General features: G+C 44.7%; 9 non-coding genes across 9 annotated transcripts; all 9 read left to right on the forward strand.

Moving 5' to 3' along the window:
- Positions 1-951: 951 nt before the first annotated feature.
- trnas-gcu (transfer RNA serine (anticodon GCU)) lies at positions 952-1,033 on the forward strand. The gene has a single exon. It is a non-coding gene; the product is annotated as a tRNA-Ser (tRNA).
- Positions 1,034-1,670: 637 nt separating this feature from the next.
- Positions 1,671-1,743, forward strand: trnaa-agc (transfer RNA alanine (anticodon AGC)). The gene has a single exon. It is a non-coding gene; the product is annotated as a tRNA-Ala (tRNA).
- A 1,069-nt stretch (positions 1,744-2,812) lies between these two features.
- On the forward strand, positions 2,813-2,894 carry trnas-gcu (transfer RNA serine (anticodon GCU)). Its single transcript has one exon. It is a non-coding gene; the product is annotated as a tRNA-Ser (tRNA).
- Positions 2,895-4,663: 1,769 nt separating this feature from the next.
- On the forward strand, positions 4,664-4,745 carry trnas-gcu (transfer RNA serine (anticodon GCU)). The gene has a single exon. It is a non-coding gene; the product is annotated as a tRNA-Ser (tRNA).
- A 637-nt stretch (positions 4,746-5,382) lies between these two features.
- trnaa-agc (transfer RNA alanine (anticodon AGC)) lies at positions 5,383-5,455 on the forward strand. The gene has a single exon. It is a non-coding gene; the product is annotated as a tRNA-Ala (tRNA).
- A 1,059-nt stretch (positions 5,456-6,514) lies between these two features.
- Positions 6,515-6,596, forward strand: trnas-gcu (transfer RNA serine (anticodon GCU)). Its single transcript has one exon. It is a non-coding gene; the product is annotated as a tRNA-Ser (tRNA).
- A 637-nt stretch (positions 6,597-7,233) lies between these two features.
- trnaa-agc (transfer RNA alanine (anticodon AGC)) lies at positions 7,234-7,306 on the forward strand. Its single transcript has one exon. It is a non-coding gene; the product is annotated as a tRNA-Ala (tRNA).
- Positions 7,307-8,365: 1,059 nt separating this feature from the next.
- Positions 8,366-8,447, forward strand: trnas-gcu (transfer RNA serine (anticodon GCU)). Its single transcript has one exon. It is a non-coding gene; the product is annotated as a tRNA-Ser (tRNA).
- Positions 8,448-9,083: 636 nt separating this feature from the next.
- trnaa-ugc (transfer RNA alanine (anticodon UGC)) lies at positions 9,084-9,156 on the forward strand. The gene has a single exon. It is a non-coding gene; the product is annotated as a tRNA-Ala (tRNA).
- The last annotated feature ends 4,588 nt before the right edge of the window (positions 9,157-13,744 follow it).

The following is a 13,744-nucleotide window of genomic DNA, read 5'->3' on the forward strand; positions in this document are numbered from 1 at the left end:
CTTTGTGTCATCACTTCAGGGAAGCATTCAAAGGAAAAGAAAAAGTAATGTTGTCGTGTAAATAAGAATGCTAGGGGTGCTAGACCAATGGCAAAGGAAAAGCCTTATAGTGAGTTCAAGGTGAGCCTTGACACTAAGCATGGAGAAAGGGACTTGTACCAATTGGTATGGCAGAGAGATGAAGCTGGAAAAGATGGACAGCAGTTTAAAGTCATTAAGGGTGGAAATGGTAATGTGCTAACAAGGGAAGGAGTACTTTGAAGGGAAGATGTGGGTGGAGACCAAATAAAGGGGTGATTTGTGACACCAGGATAGCAGCAGGTGTGAAAGGCAAGCTTTACAGGACGGTGGTGAGAACTGCTCTGATGTATTGTTTTATGACTGTGGCACGGAGGAAAAGACGAGAGGCCGAGATGGAGTTGTCAGAGTTGAAGATGGTAAGTTTTTTTATGTTGGGAGTGTCCAGGATGGAAAAAGATTAGAACTGACTATGTCAGAGGGACAGCTGGGGTTGAGCGGTTTGGAGACAAAGTTAGACCGGTAAGGCTGCAGTGGTTTGGAAATGTGCAGAGGAGGAAAATAAGATATACTGGGAAAAGGGTGTAAAATATGGAGCTGCTAGGCAGGAGGAAAAGAAAAATACAGAAGAGAAAGTTCATGGATCTAGTTGAGGAGGACATGAAGAGGGTTGCTGTGACAGAGGAGAATGCAAGAGGCAGGGTGAGATGGAGGCAGATGATCCACTCTGGCAACCCCCAAGAAGAACAGGCTCAAAGAAGAAGCCAGCATCACTCCAGGCTTCTACCAAAGTGTTACGCAGCCCCTCGTGGGGGATCTGGAGTAGATTTCCCTGCGTCGATACCCTAGCGCTCAGCTCGCATTTTGTCCATCCAGACTACATGGTCACAGAATAAATTCCCAATTCTGCTGGCAAAGAAACTGCAGCAACGAGATGAGGTGGCCGAGAGGTTAAGGCGATGGACTGCTAATCCATTGTGCTCTGCACGCGTGGGTTCGAATCCCATCCTCGTCGAGTCCTCTTTCTACTTATCTTAATACATGTTGTGAGATTGGCTTCCAAAGTAGGCATGATGCAATGCCTCAGCTCTTCTTTGGCTCAGTACTCCCTATAGTTCACCATGTGGTCTTGTTGCACAGGTCACGTTAAAGAGAATGGTTTGCTAATGCAATGGCCAAAAGATACTTTGTTTCCAGAATAGTCAGTGCTCCAAACGAACGCATGTGGCTTCCTTTGGCAAGTGTTTATTTGCACGTCTCCTCTGAGTACCTTTCAGGTACTGTCAGGTTAACGCTGGCTTTAAACCTCATCAGTGTTTGTCCATCTGAGGTGATTGTCTCCCCTCTTACCTTCACAATACTGGCCGATGGCAGCCAAGAGTCACGCAGCAATGCCCCCAGTCCAGTCTGACATCTCTTTTTCTCCAGAAGCAGCTGAAAGGTGCTTCCACAAACGGTGACAGTCTCCCAGCATAATGTGTAGTGCCCAGACTAGAGTTGGTCCTTAATGTCTCGTATGCGCAGTGATTCTACCACGGGGTCTTGTTGTAGCTGGCATGCCCAGAAACCCATGAAGGCGAGGCGTCCTTTTTAGATCCGCCGGAGTTAAAGGTCCATATGACAAGATGAAGCTACAATCCCCAACCGACAAAGGGGAATTAGCTCAAATGGGAGAGCGCTCGCTTAGCATGCGAGAGGTAGCGGGATCGATACCCGCATTCTCCAGTGACCCTTTGCACATCCCCGAGATGCCCACCAGCAAATTCTGCATCCAATCCATTGGTTTTGTCTCATTATGTCTATGACTTTACTCATTATACTCACTTTTCAAGACTTTGTGTCATCACTTCAGGGAAGCATTCAAAGGAAAAGGAAGGAAAAGATAAAGTAATGTTGTCGTGTAAATAAGAATGCTAGGGGTGCTAGACCAATGGCAAAGGAAAAGCCTTATAGTGAGTTCAAGGTGAGCCTTGACACTAAGCATGGAGAAAGGGACTTGTACCAATTGGTATGGCAGAGAGATGAAGCTGGAAAGGATGGACAGCAGTTTAAAGTCATTAAGGGTGGAAATGGTAATGTGCTAACAAGGGAAGGAGTACTTTGAAGGGAAGATGTGGGTGGAGACCAAATAAAGGGGTGATTTGTGACACCAGGATAGCAGCAGGTGTGAAAGGCAAGCTTTACAGGACGGTGGTGAGAACTGCTCTGATGTATTGTTTTATGACTGTGGCACGGAGGAAAAGACGAGAGGCCGAGATGGAGTTGTCAGAGTTGAAGATGGTAAGTTTTTTTATGTTGGGAGTGTCCAGGATGGAAAAAGATTAGAACTGACTATGTCAGAGGGACAGCTGGGGTTGAGCGGTTTGGAGACAAAGTTAGACCGGTAAGGCTGCGGTGGTTTGGAAATGTGCAGAGGAGGAAAATAAGATATACTGGGAAAAGGGTGTAAAATATGGAGCTGCTAGGCAGGAGGAAAAGAAAAATACAGAAGAGAAAGTTCATGGATCTAGTTGAGGAGGACATGAAGAGGGTTGCTGTGACAGAGGAGAATGCTAGGGGCAGGGTGAGATGGAGGCAGATGATCCACTCTGGCAACCCCCAAGAAGAACAGGCTCAAAGAAGAAGCCAGCATCACTCCAGGCTTCTACCAAAGTGTTACGCAGCCCCTCGTGGGGGATCTGGAGTAGATTTCCCTGCGTCGATACACTAGCGCTCAGCTCGCATTTTGTCCATCCAGACTACATGGTCACAGAATAAATTCCCAATTCTGCTGGCAAAGAAACTGCAGCAACAAGATGAGGTGGCCGAGACGTTAAGGCGATGGACTGCTAATCCATTGTGCTCTTCACGCGTGGGTTCGACTCCCATCCTCGTCGAGTCCTCTTTCTACTTATCTTAATGCATGTTGTGAGATTGGCTGCCAAAGTAGGCATGATGTAATGCCTCAGCTCTTCTTTGGCTCAGTACTCCCTATAGTTCACCATGTGGTCTTGTTGCACAGGTCACGTTAAAGAGAATGGTCTGCTAATACAATGGCCAAAAGATACTTTGTTTCCAGAATAGTCAGTGCTCCAAACGAACGCATGTGGCTTCCTTTGGCAAATGTTTATTTGCACGTCTCCTCTGAGTACCTTTCAGGTACTGTCAGGTTAACGCTGGCTTTAAACCTCATCAGTGTTTGTCCATCTGAGGTGATTGTCTCCCCTCTTACCTTCACAATACTGGCCCATGGCAGCCAAGAGTCACGCAGCAATGCCCCCAGTCCAGTCTGACATCTCTTTTTCTCCAGAAGCAGCTGAAAGGTGCTTCCACAAACGGTGACAGTCTCCCAGCATAATGTGTAGTGCCCAGACTAGAGTTGGTCCTTAATGTCTCGTATGCGCAGTGATTCTACCACGGGGTCTTGTTGTAGTTGGCATACCCAGAAACCCATGAAGGCGAGGCGTCCTTTTTAGATCCGCCGGAGTTAAAGGTCCATATGACAAGATGAAGCTACAATCCCCAACTGACAAAGGGGAATTAGCTCAAATGGGAGAGCGCTCGCTTAGCATGCGAGAGGTAGCGGGATCGATAACCGCATTCTCCAGTGACCCTTTGCACATCCCCGAGATGCCCACCAGCAAATTCTGCATCCAATCCATTGGTTTTGTCTCATTATGTCTATGACTTTACTCATTATACTCACTTTTCAAGGCTTTGTGTCATCACTCCAGGGAAGCATTCAAAGGAAAAGAAAAAGTAATGTTGTCGTGTAAATAAGAATGCTAGGGGTGCTAGACCAATGGCAAAGGAAAAGCCTTATAGTGAGTTCAAGGTGAGCCTTGACACTAAGCATGGAGAAAGGGACTTGTACCAATTGGCATGGCAGAGAGATGAAGCTGGAAAGGATGGACAGCAGTTTAAAGTCATTAAGGGTGGAAATGGTAATGTGCTAACAAGGGAAGGAGTACTTTGAAGGGAAGATGTGGGTGGAGACCAAATAAAGGGGTGATTTGTGACACCAGGATAGCAGCAGGTGTGAAAGGCAAGCTTTACAGGACGGTGGTGAGAACTGCTCTGATGTATTGTTTTATGACTGTGGCACGGAGGAAAAGACGAGAGGCCGAGATGGAGTTGTCAGAGTTGAAGATGGTAAGTTTTTTTATGTTGGGAGTGTCCAGGATGGAAAAAGATTAGAACTGACTATGTCAGAGGGACAGCTGGGGTTGAGCGGTTTGGAGACAAAGTTAGACCGGTAAGGCTGCGGTGGTTTGGAAATGTGCAGAGGAGGAAAATAAGATATACTGGGAAAAGGGTGTAAAATATGGAGCTGCTAGGCAGGAGGAAAAGAAAAATACAGAAGAGAAAGTTCATGGATCTAGTTGAGGAGGACATGAAGAGGGTTGCTGTGACAGAGGAGAATGCTAGGGGCAGGGTGAGATGGAGGCAGATGATCCACTCTGGCAACCCCCAAGAAGAACAGGCTCAAAGAAGAAGCCAGCATCACTCCAGGCTTCTACCAAAGTGTTACGCAGCCCCTCGTGGGGGATCTGGAGTAGATTTCCCTGCGTCGATACACTAGCGCTCAGCTCGCATTTTGTCCATCCAGACTACATGGTCACAGAATAAATTCCCAATTCTGCTGGCAAAGAAACTGCAGCCACGAGATGAGGTGGCCGAGAGGTTAAGGCGATGGACTGCTAATCCATTGTGCTCTGCACGCGTGGGTTCGACTCCCATCCTCGTCGAGTCCTCTTTCTACTTATCTTAATGCATGTTGTGAGATTGGCTGCCAAAGTAGGCATGATGTAATGCCTCAGCTCTTCTTTGGCTCAGTACTCCCTATAGTTCACCATGTGGTCTTGTTGCACAGGTCACGTTAAAGAGAATGGTCTGCTAATACAATGGCCAAAAGATACTTTGTTTCCAGAATAGTCAGTGCTCCAAACGAACGCATGTGGCTTCCTTTGGCAAATGTTTATTTGCACGTCTCCTCTGAGTACCTTTCAGGTACTGTCAGGTTAACGCTGGCTTTAAACCTCATCAGTGTTTGTCCATCTGAGGTGATTGTCTCCCCTCTTACCTTCACGATACTGGCCGATGGCAGCCAAGAGTCACGCAGCAATGCCCCCAGTCCAGTCTGACATCTCTTTTTCTCCAGAAGCAGCTGAAAGGTGCTTCCACAAACGGTGACAGTCTCCCAGCATAATGTGTAGTGCCCAGACTAGAGTTGGTCCTTAATGTCTCGTATGCGCAGTGATTCTACCACGGGGTCTTGTTGTAGTTGGCATGCCCAGAAACCCATGAAGGCGAGGCGTCCTTTTTAGATCCGCCGGAGTTAAAGGTCCATATGACAAGATGAAGCTACAATCCCCAACTGACAAAGGGGAATTAGCTCAAATGGGAGAGCGCTCGCTTAGCATGCGAGAGGTAGCGGGATCGATACCCGCATTCTCCAGTGACCCTTTGCACATCCCCGAGATGCCCACCAGCAAATTCTGCATCCAATCCATTGGTTTTGTCTCATTATGTCTATGACTTTACTCATTATACTCACTTTTCAAGGCTTTGTGTCATCACTTCAGGGAAGCATTCAAAGGAAAAGAAAAAGTAATGTTGTCGTGTAAATAAGAATGCTAGGGGTGCTAGACCAATGGCAAAGGAAAAGCCTTATAGTGAGTTCAAGGTGAGCCTTGACACTAAGCATGGAGAAAGGGACTTGTACCAATTGGTATGGCAGAGAGATGAAGCTGGAAAGGATGGACAGCAGTTTAAAGTCATTAAGGGTGGAAATGGTAATGTGCTAACAAGGGAAGGAGTACTTTGAAGGGAAGATGTGGGTGGAGACCAAATAAAGGGGTGATTTGTGACACCAGGATAGCAGCAGGTGTGAAAGGCAAGCTTTACAGGACGGTGGTGAGAACTGCTCTGATGTATTGTTTTATGACTGTGGCACGGAGGAAAAGACGAGAGGCCGAGATGGAGTTGTCAGAGTTGAAGATGGTAAGTTTTTTTATGTTGGGAGTGTCCAGGATGGAAAAAGATTAGACCTGACTATGTCAGAGGGACAGCTGGGGTTGAGCGGTTTGGAGACAAAGTTAGACCGGTAAGGCTGCGGTGGTTTGGAAATGTGCAGAGGAGGAAAATAAGATATACTGGGAAAAGGGTGTAAAATATGGAGCTGCTAGGCAGGAGGAAAAGAAAAATACAGAAGAGAAAGTTCATGGATCTAGTTGAGGAGGACATGAAGAGGGTTGCTGTGACAGAGGAGAATGCTAGGGGCAGGGTGAGATGGAGGCAGATGATCCACTCTGGCAACCCCCAAGAAGAACAGGCTCAAAGAAGAAGGCAGCATCACTCCAGGCTTCTACCAAAGTGTTACGCAGCCCCTCGTCGGGGATCTGGAGTAGATTTCCCTGCGTCGATACACTAGCGCTCAGCTCGCATTTTGTCCATCCAGACTACATGGTCACAGAATAAATTCCCAATTCTGCTGGCAAAGAAACTGCAGCCACGAGATGAGGTGGCCGAGAGGTTAAGGCGATGGACTGCTAATCCATTGTGCTCTGCACGCGTGGGTTCGAATCCCATCCTCGTCAAGTCCTCTTTCTACTTATCTTAATGCATGTTGTGAGATTGGCTGCCAAAGAAGGCATGATGCAATGCCTCAGCTCTTCTTTGGCTCAGTACTCCCTATAGTTCACCATGTGGTCTTGTTGCACAGGTCACGTTAAAGAGAATGGTCTGCTAATACAATGGCCAAAAGATACCTTGTTTCCAGAATAGTCAGTGCTCCAAACGAACGCATGTGGCTTCCTTTGTCAAATGTTTATTTGCACGTCTCCTCTGAGTACCTTTCAGGTACTGTCAGGTTAACGCTGGCTTTAAACCTCATCAGTGTTTGTCCATCTGAGGTGATTGTCTCCCCTCTTACCTTCATGATACTGGCCCATGGCAGCCAAGAGTCACGCAGCAATGCCCCCAGTCCAGTCTGACATCTCTTTTTCTCCAGAAGCAGCTGAAAGGTGCTTCCACAAACGGTGACAGTCTCCCAGCATAATGTGTAGTGCCCAGACTAGAGTTGGTCCTTAATGTCTCGTATGCGCAGTGATTCTACCACGGGGTCTTGTTGTAGTTGGCATGCCCAGAAACCCATGAAGGCGAGGCGTCCTTTTTAGATCTGCCGGAGTTAAAGGTCCATATGACAAGATGAAGCTACAATCCCCAACCGACAAAGGGGAATTAGCTCAAATGGGAGAGCGCTCGCTTAGCATGCGAGAGGTAGCGGGATCGATACCCGCATTCTCCAGTGACCCTTTGCACATCCCCGAGCAGCCCCCCAGCAGGTTCTGTAGCCAGTCCATTGGTTTTGTCTCATTATGTCTATGACTTTACTCATTATACTCACTTTTCAAGGCTTTGTGTCATCACTTCAGGGAAGCATTCAAAGGAAAAGAAAAAGTAATGTTGTCGTGTAAATAAGAATGCTAGGGGTGCTAGACCAATGGCAAAGGAAAAGCCTTATAGTGAGTTCAAGGTGAGCCTTGACACTAAGCATGGAGAAAGGGACTTGTACCAATTGGTATGGCAGAGAGATGAAGCTGGAAAGGATGGACAGCAGTTTAAAGTCATTAAGGGTGGAAATGGTAATGTGCTAACAAGGGAAGGAGTACTTTGAAGGGAAGATGTGGGTGGAGACCAAATAAAGGGGTGATTTGTGACACCAGGATAGCAGCAGGTGTGAAAGGCAAGCTTTACAGGACGGTGGTGAGAACTGCTCTGATGTATTGTTTTATGACTGTGGCACGGAGGAAAAGACGAGAGGCCGAGATGGAGTTGTCAGAGTTGAAGATGGTAAGTTTTTTTATGTTGGGAGTGTCCAGGATGGAAAAAGATTAGAACTGACTATGTCAGAGGGACAGCTGGGGTTGAGCGGTTTGGAGACAAAGTTAGACCGGTAAGGCTGCGGTGGTTTGGAAATGTGCAGAGGAGGAAAATAAGATATACTGGGAAAAGGGTGTAAAATATGGAGCTGCTAGGCAGGAGGAAAAGAAAAATACAGAAGAGAAAGTTCATGGATCTAGTTGAGGAGGACATGAAGAGGGTTGCTGTGACAGAGGAGAATGCTAGGGGCAGGGTGAGATGGAGGCAGATGATCCACTCTGGCAACCCCCAAGAAGAACAGGCTCAAAGAAGAAGCCAGCATCACTCCAGGCTTCTACCAAAGTGTTACGCAGCCCCTCGTGGGGGATCTGGAGTAGATTTCCCTGCGTCGATACACTAGCGCTCAGCTCGCATTTTGTCCATCCAGACTACATGGTCCTAGAATAAATTCCCAATTCTGCTGGCAAAGAAACTGCAGCCACGAGATGAGGTGGCCGAGAGGTTAAGGCGATGGACTGCTAATCCATTGTGCTCTGCACGCGTGGGTTCGAATCCCATCCTCGTCGAGTCCTCTTTCTACTTATCTTAATGCATGTTGTGAGATTGGCTACCAAAGTAGGCATGATGCAATGCCTCAGCTCTTCTTTGGCTCAGTACTCCCTATAGTTCACCATGTGTCTTGTTGCACAGGTCACGTTAAAGAGAATGGTCTGCTAATACAATGGCCAAAAGATACTTTGTTTCCAGAATAGTCAGTGCTCCAAACGAACGCATGTGGCTTCCTTTGGCAAATGTTTATTTGCACGTCTCCTCTGAGTACCTTTCAGGTACTGTCAGGCTAACGCTGGCTTTAAACCTCATCAGTGTTTGTCCATCTGAGGTGATTGTCTCCCCTCTTACCTTCACAATACTGGCCGATGGCAGCCAAGAGTCACGCAGCAATGCCCCCAGTCCAGTCTGACATCTCTTTTTCTCCAGAAGCAGCTGAAAGGTGCTTCCACAAACGGTGACAGTCTCCCAGCATAATGTGTAGTGCCCAGACTAGAGTTGGTCCTTAATGTCTCGTATGCGCAGTGATTCTACCACGGGGTCTTGTTGTAGTTGGCATGCCCAGAAACCCATGAAGGCGAGGCGTCCTTTTTAGATCCGCCGGAGTTAAAGGTCCATATGACAAGATGAAGCTACAATCCCCAACCGACAAAGGGGAATTAGCTCAAATGGGAGAGCGCTCGCTTTGCATGCGAGAGGTAGCGGGATCGATACCCGCATTCTCCAGTGACCCTTTGCACATCCCCGAGCAGCCCCCCAGCAGGTTCTGTAGCCAGTCCATTGGTTTTGTCTCATTATGTCTATGACTTTACTAATTATACTCACTTTTCAAGGCTTTGTGTCATCACTTCAGGGAAGCATTCAAAGGAAAAGAAAAAGTAATGTTGTCGTGTAAATAAGAATGCTAGGGGTGCTAGACCAATGGCAAAGGAAAAGCCTTATAGTGAGTTCAAGGTGATCCTTGACACTAAGCATGGAGAAAGGGACTTGTACCAATTGGTATGGCAGAGAGATGAAGCTGGAAAGGATGGACAGCAGTTTAAAGTCATTAAGGGTGGAAATGGTAATGTGCTAACAAGGGAAGGAGTACTTTGAAGGGAAGATGTGGGTGGAGACCAAATAAAGGGGTGATTTGTGACACCAGGATAGCAGCAGGTGTGAAAGGCAAGCTTTACAGGACGGTGGTGAGAACTGCTCTGATGTATTGTTTTATGACTGTGGCACGGAGGAAAAGACGAGAGGCCGAGATGGAGTTGTCAGAGTTGAAGATGGTAAGTTTTTTTATGTTGGGAGTGTCCAGGATGGAAAAAGATTAGAACTGACTATGTCAGAGGGACAGCTGGGGTTGAGCGGTTTGGAGACAAAGTTAGACCGGTAAGGCTGCGGTGGTTTGGAAATGTGCAGAGGAGGAAAATAAGATATACTGGGAAAAGGGTGTAAAATATGGAGCTGCTAGGCAGGAGGAAAAGAAAAATACAGAAGAGAAAGTTCATGGATCTAGTTGAGGAGGACATGAAGAGGGTTGCTGTGACAGAGGAGAATGCTAGGGGCAGGGTGAGATGGAGGCAGATGATCCACTCTGGCAACCCCCAAGAAGAACAGGCTCAAAGAAGAAGCCAGCATCACTCCAGGCTTCTACCAAAGTGTTACGCAGCCCCTCGTGGGGGATCTGGAGTAGATTTCCCTGCGTCGATACACACATACGTCGATGTCCTAGTTCGGTGCCTTTTAAAAAATGTCATGTTTCTGTAATTGTGAAGTTCAGAGGGCTCAAAAATGCTGTCAACTTAAAAAAAACACCAAATTTCAACTTAGTCCTACCTGAAGGCCTGCACGTCCACTCAGTAAAACAGATCATTTTAGCACAAGTTAATTAAAAATGCTAAAACTATTGCACAAGAGGAGTCAGGTGGTCAGGTGAGATGGAAGGATGGAGAGGTCATCTTCTTTTACTCAGCTTGGAAACCAATCAGATTTGTTTGATCGTGAATGATTAGCTGACTAGTTGTCAGTGTTGTACATGAGTAAAAAGATCTCTTTATTCAGCAGAGCTGAGTGCAGCGCTGCCAGTATTTTCTCCATGAGGAGCGATTTATCTGTCGACATTCGAGTCAACTCCGTGGAGACACAAAGGTGATGTTCATGTTTAGTTAAGGGACAAAAATGGTTAAGCAAAAAAGAAGCTAATATGAAAGTGGGTGTCTTAACATGTGTTAAATGCAGTCTGTATCAGCACTTCTGAGCCCTAAAAACATAACCTAGAGGGTTTTTTTTTAAAGTATACTACTATCCTAAGTGTCCTAGTGAGTGGATGCAAAGGTTATATGGGAGTAAGATGATCTCTCCTTTCAGTTTCCGGTTCAGTGTCTCACTTAGAAGCTCTTTCATGACAGGACTTCGCCAGCTCATATTCTTGACATTGGTTTTGAACCTTTTTTCTCCATGGAGGATACTCTCTGCATGTTTTATCTGTCAGTTTTAAAGTTTTACTTATTAGCGTTTAGTAAATAATGAGTATTGTACGTGTGATGTGTACGCTGTGTGTTTTGCTTACAGCATATTTCAAGTGTGAAATCTGGGGCACAGCTTATGTTTGCAGTATACTTGAATGATTCTCTGTTTTTCCCCTGTAGTGTTTGTATTAAATGTGTAAATTAAGTTTGTAAGCAGCTTCTCTCTAAAGGTGATGTTAAATAACTCAACCTTTCCTCTTAGCTTATAGAAGAGTCCATGGGTCCCAGCTCTGACTCCATGAAACGTGATCGATCCAGGATGGAACCGCCCATCTTTAGAGATCAGAAATCCAAATTGTGAGTGTAAAGTTTGTACTTGTTTGCCTGGCCGATCTCTGTATATTATAAGTAGGTACTAATGGAAAAGGGGCTTTAGTTCACAGAAAAGTGTTGCACATCCCAGCTGTGTCTCCATTAAGAGTGATCGATCCAAGATGTATTCTCTCCACTTTAAAGATGAGAAATAAAATGGTAAGTGCAAAGTTTGTACTTGAGAACATGTCCGACACATGAAAGACGTGTTCTTTCATGTGTCGGACAGATTTCTTTTCTAATACCAGGAACCATGGGTGCATAATGAAGTCTAAACCACAATCACTGAACAAAGTGCTGCACAACTAAAAATAAAAGGTTACCGACTTCAGTTTATGATGCAAATATCTGCTTGCTTCACAAAACTGGAAAGGAAGAAGGTGACCCAGCAAATTACAGACCCATTGCTCTTTTAAATGGTGATCATAAAATCATAACCAAAGTTTTAGCTACAAGATTAAAAAAAAAAACATTTCACCAATTATACACCCCAACCAAACAGGATTTGTTCCTGGTAGATGGTCATTTAAGAACATTCGTTTATTACTAAACACAATGTATTCAAGCTATGGAAAAGAGGCAAAAATAGCTATGCTCTCTCTTGACACCCAAAAAGTGTTTGACCAGATTGAATGGTTTTATATATTTGAAACCCTTAAACGGGGAATATTTCATGGATTGGATTAAAATGATTTATTTGTGTCCGGTGTCCTGCATCCTCACAAATGCAGATAAATCTTCCCCCCTTCAATTACAACGCGGAGTGAGACAGGAGGAACCCCTCTCACCTCTTCTTTTTGACATAGCTCTGGAGCCCCTTGCTATCAACATAAGAAATCAACCCAGGAATACAGGGAGTCAAATTTGGGAATGCTGAAAGTCTTGTTAATATGTATACAGATGATTTATTGATCTGTCTTTCTGAACCAGAAATTTCATTTCCTAACCTTTTAAATTGTATTAAACACTTCGTGAAATTATCAGGATTTATGATTAATTGGGAGAAATCTGAATTCATGCCGATAACAGATAATTTCTGCCCAAAGTTTCTCAGCTCACTCACATTTAAATTAGTGACTATATCCTTTACCTATCTTGGCCTCAAAATTCTTAAAAATCCCAAACTCCTTTATAAACTGAACTTCTTGGAAATGCTGGACAAGCTCAAAGAGGATATTAGAAAATGGAAATTGCTCCCTTTGTCTTTGATTGGTTGAATAAATAATTAGAATGATGTCTTTGCCACAATTTCTATATCTTTTTCAAAACCTTCCTATTTACTTGCCACTTAAATTCTCCCATTTATCTGGACAGGAAAACCTCCAAAGATATCTAAAGCTCATCTTCAACAAAGTACTTCCAGTGGGTGGGGTTGGGTCTCCCTGTGTTTAGACACTATTACTGGGCTGCAAATTTAAGAGCTCTATTATACTGGCAGTGGGGTTTGCCTATGACCACCGTTATGAGAATCTCCCGCTCTGGCTTCAGATACAGCAACAGTATCTGGAACCTCATTACCGGCCTTATTGTTTTCTAACACCTCCTTTAATAAATGGATCAGTTGTAATTTTGTTGTTAAACATTCTCTAAAGATATTAAGTCAAATCAGGAAATTTCTTAAATTACCTAACCTCTCAGTAAGAATGCCAATAACACCTAACCAGTTGTTTAAAAATGGACAGGGTGTTTTTAGATTGGGGGAAAAGGGATTGAAACATATCAAGGACTTATATATAGATGAGAAAACTGCTTCTTTCCTTCAACTTCAACAAAACTTTCAGCTACCTCAATCACATTTTTTCCGCTATCTACAAATAAAGAATTTTGTTCAACGAAACTTTTCAGACTTTCCACCGAAACCACTAAATCATACTTACCTTGAAACAATTCTGAAATCAAACTCTAAACATCTGATTTCCCAGTTTGTTAAGTGCTTTACAATTTCAGTAGAATCCGATCGAATCAGGAATAGATGGGCTGAAGACCTCGGTGTCTCTCAGTCTGATGACCAATGGTCAAACTGTTTGTCCAGCATTCAGAAAGGCTCAATAAACACCAGATACAAACAAATTCAGTTTAAGTCATCCACAGACTACATTTTTCTGAACTCAAACTTAAACAGATTTATAAGTCTGTATCTCCTCTATGTGATAGTTGTAATGTTGATGAAGGTTCCCTTGCACATCTATTTTGGCACTGCCCAGCCTTAAATGTATTTTGGTGCCAGATTTTTACGTGGCTTTCAAACCAATTTAGGAAAAAAGTACCACTTCATGTTACACTGGCTATATTTGGATCTTCTGCCTCAATCGAATCCTTTTCCTGCTCACAAAAACAGATAACTACAATGGGTATGCTTGCTGCAAAGAAACGTGTTTTCTTACAGTGGTGGTCTCCTTCGGCTCTGTGTTTTAAGAGGTGGCTTAATGAGATGGTGTCTGTGGCCAGAGTGGAACAGATAAGATTTGACAGGGAAGGGAAAACATTGC

This window comes from Copadichromis virginalis, linkage group LG3, assembly GCF_057382275.1.
Source record: "Copadichromis virginalis isolate Kocher_CV1m ecotype Utaka linkage group LG3, C_Virginalis_male_GT1.1, whole genome shotgun sequence".
In the NCBI taxonomy this organism is placed as follows: domain Eukaryota; kingdom Metazoa; phylum Chordata; class Actinopteri; order Cichliformes; family Cichlidae; genus Copadichromis; species Copadichromis virginalis.